The sequence below is a fragment of the Macrobrachium nipponense genome, chromosome 8 (genome assembly GCF_015104395.2).
Source record: "Macrobrachium nipponense isolate FS-2020 chromosome 8, ASM1510439v2, whole genome shotgun sequence".
NCBI lineage: Eukaryota > Metazoa > Arthropoda > Malacostraca > Decapoda > Palaemonidae > Macrobrachium > Macrobrachium nipponense.
The window spans coordinates 42,925,628-42,934,237 of NC_087203.1; positions in this window are offsets into that span (position 1 = coordinate 42,925,628).

Consider the following 8,610-nt stretch of genomic DNA (forward strand, 5'->3'; position numbering starts at 1 on the left):
CTCTCTCTCTCTCTCTCTCTCTTTTCCCTCCAAAGTCGTCATGGAACTCTTTCTGTTCCCTTTTGTTGTCGTTCTCTCTCCTTTCGCTTCCCTCGCCTTCTTGCCAAAAGTCGTCGTGGAACCCCCCCCCTTCTTCTGCTTCCCTTTTATTTTCGATTCATCTCTCTCTCTTCTCTCTCTTTTCCCTCCAAAAAGTCGGTCATGGAACTCTTTCCTATTCCCTTTTGTTTTCGCTCTCTCTCTCTCTCCAAAGTCGTCATGGAACTCTTTCTGCCCCCCTTCCTTTGTTCGTTCTTCTCTCTCTCTCTCTCTCTCTCTCTCTCTTTTCCCATCCAAAGTCGTCATGGAACTCTTTCTGTTCCCTGTCGTTCGTTCTCTCTCTCTCTCTCTCTCTTCCCTCCAAAGTCGTCATGGAACTTTCTGTTCCCTTTTGTTTCGTTCTCTAGCTCTTTTTATTTTTTTATTTTTGTTCTCCTTCCCTCTAAAGTCGTCATGGAACTCTTGTTATTCCCTTTTCTAACTCTTTTTTTTCTTCCTTCACTTCTTCCAAAGTCATCGAGGAATTCTCGTTTTCCCTCTTTCTAACTCTTCTTTTTCTTCTTCTTCTTCTTCTTCTTCCTTCACCTCTTCCAAAGTCGTCCTGTAGCTCTCGTTATTCCATTTTCTTACTCTTTTTTTTTCTATTCTAACCCTTTATAAATCTTCAGAATGCCGAGAGAGATACTGAACGTACGGAAAATGGACGATTATCTTTTTTTTTTTTTTTTTTTTGGATCCGGCCAATTTTCCCCTTGAGAATATCTGGGGTATTATGGCATAATCATAAATGACATATGATTCATCGTCTTAGTAACTGGTCCTCTGGGTAATTCATATCCTTGATGATTGTACTTCTGGGTAATCATCTTCTTGATAATTATACATCTGGGTAATCATCACCTTGATAATTATACTTCTGGGTAATCATCGCCTTGATATACTTCTAGGTAAACATCACCTAGATAATTATACTTCTAGGTAAACATCGCCTTGATAATCATACTTCTAGGTAAACATCACCTTGATAACTATACTTCTAGGTAATCATCGCCTTGATAATTATACCTATAAGTAAATCGTCACCTTGGTCATTATATTACTATATAATTCATCGGCTTGATTATTGTCATTCATACTATAATCTCATCGAATTCCATTTAAAGAAGAGACAACTATAGTCAGCTTTTACAATTACAGTTGTTTTTTAGTTCTTACTTGGACAACAACATCGACCACATTATTATTATTATTATTATCATTATTATTATTATTATTATTATTATTATTATTATTATTATTATTATTATTATTATTATTCTGAAGATGAAACTTGTTCATATGGAACAAGCCCACATACCCACAACAGTGACATATTATTATTATTATTATTCAGAAGATGCGACCTATTCATATGGAACAAGCCCACCATAGGGGTCACTGACTTGGAATTCAAGTTTCCAAAAAATATGGTATTCAATAGCAAGAAGTAAGAGGAGGTAAAGGAAAATACAGAAAGAAATGATATCACTTATTAGAAAAAATTAATTATGAATTAATAAATAGATAAAAAATGTATTAAAATGTCAGGAGGCTAGTATTATGGTAGTAATGCATCTTCGCTTGTGGTAGGCTCAAATTTATATAGACTGACCAACTATTACATACATATGCCTGTTACATTTACCAACATACACGACCGCTACTGACATTTATAGACACAATTGCTGTCCATCATAAACCCTGGACATTTAGATATTAAACGTTCCATTGCAAATCAGAGGTGGTTTTGAATGAGCCATAAGCCGAATTTCGACCATAACGACCCTTGGTAGCTTACTGGGAGCTCTAAAGCTGTTTACAAGTTCTAGAGCACGGTAACTGAATAACAAACTAACAAGCACTGTTTGTGCTTGAAGGTATTATAGTATTGCAAAGGCAAGATATTCTAAATTTGGCCTCTAGTTCAGGATGCAGTTGGAGAGGTGGAAGCGTAACCAAAAACATTATTATTATTATTATTATTATTATTATTATTATTATTAATGAAGAGGAACAAACCACAGATGTTAAGGACACTTCCAAACGAGAGCGCATGTGCGCTCCACACACACACACACACACACACACACACACACACGCATGCCCACACAAAAATAGAAGTATATAAATAAAAAAAATGAAAGTTTCGCAAAACAATTAATGAAAATTTACTGCAATCGAAAACAAACCTTATATATATATATATATATATATATATATATATATAGATATATATATATATATATATATATATATATATAATATATATATATACACATACGTGTCGTGTGTTTGTGTATGTCTGTATCTTATTAGGAACCCATCCTCGCTGCCTAATTCTATGCCGGTATATTTTTCCTGGCATTTACAATTCTTCTACGCCAATTCCCATCATTTACTGAAGGCACAATGGTAACAACTGCTGACACAATTTTATATATTATATTTTAATTATATAATATAATTATATATAAAATATATATTTATATAATATAATATATATATATATATATATATATATATAATATAAAATAAAATCGCTACGGGGAAGACAAGTATCAGCGATTTCCATTTCAATTCCAGATGTGTAAATCCAGCCCGCGGAGGGGGAAGGGAGAGTTTGGGGGGGGGGGCGCGCGGAATGTAGCCTCGGAATAAAAATCCCAACATTAACATAAGCCTGACATGGAGTCATCTCGAGAGGAGATAAGAAGGAAGAGGAAGAAGAGAGAGAGAGAGAGAGAGAGAGTTAAAATTCCCTCTCTTAAAAGTACTCCCTTTTATACGGCTATCCATATGCTGTATTTATTTTTAAAGAGAGAGAGAGAGAGAGAAGAGAGAGAGAGAGAGAGAGAGAGAGAGAGGGAAAACTCTACTTCATACAGTCCATGCATGTAACCGTTTTTCTTTTTTGAGAGAGAGAGAGCGAGAGAGAGAGAGAGAGAGAGAGAAAGGACTAGAGAGAGAGAGAGCAGAGTAGAGAGAGACTCATTCATCAGCCATGCATGTACCGTTTTTTCTTTGAGAGAGAGAGAGTCTGGAGCAGTTTTAGTGACGCCATATTTATAATTAAGATTCTCACAGGCTACTTCGAGACGTCCATTCTCTAAGGCGTTATGTAAAATTTTCAAGGCGCGGTCTGGAAACATCTCGGCGGGGGAAGGAAGGAGAACGTGGGGAGGGGTCAAACAGCGGCCATCAACACGGAGAGAGAGAGAGAGAGAGAGAGCAATGCTCCAATATAGTAATGAGGATGACATTAGCTATAAGGATAGGGCCAAGGCTACGGAGAAAGAGAGAGAGAGAGGAGAGTTACACGAGGAAAAGGATCTCTCCTCTCTCTATCTCCTCGTTCTCCTCCTCTCTCTACTCTCCTCCTCACTCAGGCAAACTATTCCACACTTCAGTTGTAGCAAAGATAGAACTCGGATGTCGTTAAAGAAAAAATGTATCAAAATATGAAAGTATTTTTTTTTTCACGTTACAAAGCCTAAGATTTACAGGTGGCGAATCTTCAGTTAATTTTGAAATGCAAATGTCAAATATCCATCACGCCAGAGAAAATAAATAATAGTAAACTTATACTTATAAATTTCAGAAGTAAATTGCAGTAGAATGTAATGTGTACCCATTTGCTGTTTTCAGTGTACAGGAGAGGTGATTTTAGCAGTAAACGTCATTCTCGCCGTCGTCGAGCCCGAGTGAAGCTTCTCGAACCCCTGTTGTCCTGATCCTCTCTTTTATTACCATTATTTTCGATTAGCAAATTGATCATTATCCAGTGAGAAGCAAATCAGAGAACGTTAAAGTGACTTGAATAGCCATTAACTATAGCAAATTTACTAAGAAACTAATCAATATGGACCTTCTATATCCCCCTCACGACGGCAAAGGGTTTAGCAGGCAAGGAATGCGAATCTGAAGCTCCTTTCTCTGAACTGTGTGCTGGGACCTGTGAGGTCATTCAGCGCTGGAAGGGAGATTGAGATTGGAGGAAAGGTTTGGAAAAAGGATGCAAGGAGGAAGGAAAACCCTCAGTTCGGCCTAGGCTTGCGCCTAGGAAAAACAATTGTAACGAGAAGGAAGAAAAATAATATGAATGGAGGTACAGTAAAAGGAATGAAAGGGGTTGCTGCAACGGGCCGAAGGACGCTGCAGAGAACATTTAGTAATGCCTACAGTGCACCCCGTGAGGTGCACTGACGGCACTAACCTACCCCCTAACGGGGACCTGTATCTATTGCTCAAATGGTAATACAATTCGAAGTGGTTCCTTCTGGCGTTTGAAAAAAAAATGCTTCGCATTGTTCATAAAATAGATATAACACTCAAGTGTTCTTTGTTCACTCTGAAATTTATATGAATTTTTTTTTTTGCAGAATAATGGGGGAATTTTCTGTGAATAAAAAGAACAAATAGGAAATGCAGGCAATAGTCAAAATATATAAAAGAAAATTAATAAATAAATAAAAAAAAACTGAAAGCGAGAAGACATTCGTCCAAATCAGATTTTCCAGACTCAAGTGGGATTGCTGTATCGTTCCAGGACCTTCCCTTTAAAAAAAAATGTAAAAAAAAAGATAAAAAGATAAAAAAAAAAAGCGATGGTGGAAGGAAGAGGGAAAAAGAGAAAAAAATATGCAATAAAAAAAACTTCAAAAAAAAAAGAAAAAAAAAAAAAGAAATCCACTTACAGCGAATTTCCCAACAGACCTACGACCGACATCACCGTGGCAGATCAAAAACTCTCATGGAAGGGGGGGGGGGGGGGGGTGGGGGGGGGGGGTCGGGGGGGGGCTCCCCCCCCAGGGTCACGACCCCACCCACATCACATGCTATCAGTATCCCTTCCCCTCCCCTCCCCTACCAACCAAATGCATTCCCCGGTAACTTGCCCCGTTCGGGGTTATTTGTTTACATTACTTGGTACTGTTTTGCTTAATTCAAAATGGTTCTTGATATTTATCGCATTATTGTCCCGTGTTTGCTGATCACTAATTACTAAATTAGTAAAGATGTGTGACTACAAATTAGCTTATAACAACCTCATAATACTGATTACGCTGATTTTTTTTACTTTTTTTTTGTATCAAAGCTTTGGAATTCTACTCCTTCTTCCAATCTTCTAGAGAATGTTCCGCCATAATATTCATACGGCATTAAGCCCAGCCTTTCTGCATATTTCTATCATGTCTGGGCTGGTTACGGGACCACGGTTGTCAGTCCTACGTGTATTCGCTTAAACAATTACAAATGTTAATTTTTGCCGTTATAAAACCATTTTATTTACCCTACGCGAAAGTCTCTCAGTTGTTCTAATATTAAAATATACATTCGCTCAATGACATAAAAACGAAACATGCCTGGGCTAGCTACGGGTACTCGGTTGGTACTCCTGCGTGTATTCGCATAAATAACTAACATCTTTCAAATCTGTATATTATAAAACTATTTTATTAACCCCAAGCAAAAGTCTGTCAGTTAATCTAATAAATAAATATACATTCGTTTAACGACATAAAATAAAACAAAAAAATCTATTCATATCTATAAATAAATATGAATGAAAATCTGCGAGTCTTTCATTAACATTTATTCATAAATTCTGCAAGCCTTTCATTCACATTTATTCATAAAATTCTGCAAACCTTTCATTCACATTTATTCATAAATTCTGAAAGCTTTTCATTCACATTTATTCATAAAATTCTGCAAGCCTTTCATTCACATTTATTCATAAATTCTGAAAGCTTGTTTTTCATTTCTACAATTTATTCATAAGTTCTGAAACAAAGCCCTTTCATTCACATTTATTCATAAAATTCTGCAAGCCCTTCATTCACATTTATTCATAAAATTCTAAAAGCCTTTCATTCACATTATTCCATAAAAAATTCTGGCAAGACCCAGGCCCTTTCATAATCACATTTTATTCAATAAAATTCTAAAAGCCTTTCATTTCACATTTATTCATAAAAGTTCTGCAAGCCCTTCATTTCAACATTTCATTCATAAAAATTCTAAAAGGCCACTTCTTCACATTTATTCATAAAATTCTATAAGCCGCCCTTCATTCAACATTTATTTTCATAAAATTTCTGCAATCCTTCATTCCACAGTTTATTCATAAAATTCTATAAGCCCTTCATTCACATTTATTCATAAATTTCTGCAATCCTTCATTCACATTTATTCATAAAATTCTATAAGCCCTTCATTCACATTTATTCATAAAATTCTGCAACACGCCCCAAGAGAGAAATTGAACGAAATGAAGGGCCTCCTCTTCAATCATCCTTCACAGAGGCGCTACGATTAGGAACGAAGACGGATGACGCCCCCGGCCCCCACACCCCCCCCTCCCCCCCTCAGAAAAAAAAAAAAAAAAAAAAGTGAAACAAGCGTCAAGTGGTGTTGGGAATGTCTCGTCCTATCTCGTGTCTAATACTAGGATTTCAGTTGAAATACCCCCCCCCCCTCTATCTCTCTCTCTCTCTCTCTATCTTCTTTCTCTCATATGTATACATACATACATATACTTATACATACACACACACACACACACACACACACACACACATATATATATATAATATAATATATATAATATATATATATATATATATATATAGATAACTTTTATCTTGAGGCTATATCAATACTTTAATGACAGACTTTAAAAAAACAGCATAGCATCCGATAGCCAAGTAGGGTGGGGGAGCGTATACGCCGGAGAGAGAAGAGAGAGAGAGAGAGAGAGAGAGAGAGAGAGAGAGAGACGTGCTTTTTTTTCAATACCATGAATTTCTGTAACACACAATCAGCAATGATGCCAAATTCACTCTGGACTAATCTCATTCTCGCTCGCTCTCCCCTACCATTTGTTGTTTTACCTTGTCGTATTAGCGCCTTTTCGTTCGAGAAGCGTTATTTATTCGGTGTCTGAGCCCACACTGCCCTCCCAACCCCAACCCCCTCCCCCAAATCCCACTCCTTCACTGTCTCCCCTTCCGCCTCCTTCTCCTCACTCCCTCGCCACCGTCCCATTCCCATCCTAAACTCATTTTTTTAAAGCCTGCGCGCTATAGGAGACTTGTTTTTTTTTTTCCCTTTACTTAACCTACACTGTTCTAGACTTAAAATATAAACATGATAATATTATGTACTGAAAGTGAGATAACTCTATTTTCCACGTAACGTGTGATTTTTATGTATTTACATGTGTGTGTGTATGTGTGTATATATAAAAATAAATATTATAATATACATATATATATATATATATATATATATATATATATATGTATATATATGTATATATATAATATATATATATATATATAGTATATATAATATATATATAATATATATATACATACACATACACACACACATATATATATATATGTATATATTAATCTAATATATTACTATATATAAGTATATTAGATAATTATTATTTATATATATATATATTAATTATTATATATTATATATATATACAGAGAGAGGAGAGAGAGGGAGAAAGTAAAAATGATATCCCTCAAATCTCCAAAATCCCAAATTCGACCCTACCGAAGTATAGTGGCAGAAGAAGAAGAAGAAAAAAACAAAATAGAAAATGTCACACTACCTTGATATACAGGAGCAGGGGTTAATTCGGACCTGTTTTTTTTATCTTAAAACAACCCCGGCCCACCCTCCCCTACGACCCACTTGGCATTCCAGCGCCCATAACAGAACTCTTTTCCCTGGTTTCAACTTCGAGGGGTGTTGTGGGCGGGGGCAGGCGGAGTTGGAAGAGAGAGAGAGAGAGAGAGAGAGAGAGAGAGAGAGAGAGAGAGGTTACTTCCTTTCCCTTCTATTACTCCATCTAACAGCTAATTTTCGGGTGCATATAATAATATATATATTATATATATAATAGATATATATATATTATATATATCTATATATATAGATTATATAATATATATATATATATATATATGTGTGTGTGTATATATATATATTTTATATATATATATATATATATATATATATATATATATATATATATACACACACACAACTATACATACATACATATGTATCTATTTAATCAATACATTCCTATATATACATATATTTAATGGTAAAATATATTTACATATATATATATATATATATATATATAGATATATATAATATATATATATATATATATATCAAGAGAGAGAGACAGAGAGACCTCAATGGCTCTTAAACATAAGAAAAATATAAAGATATTAATAAATAAATAAATAAATAAAAAAGAGAGCAGAAAGACCCCCGGAACAATGGCGAGCGTAGAAAATTTTTCCTACAATTCCATAGCACAAAAGAACGGCATAATAAAGAGAAACTTCATGAGATACGCTCTTTCTTTTTAACAAAGGCGCCACTATGGAAGTCATGTGTGGAATTCTTTAGCGGGCGTTTTGTCGCGTTTTTATTTATTTATTTATTTTTTTTATAGCTGGTTCACTTAAGGAAGATTCTTGTGTGAGCCCT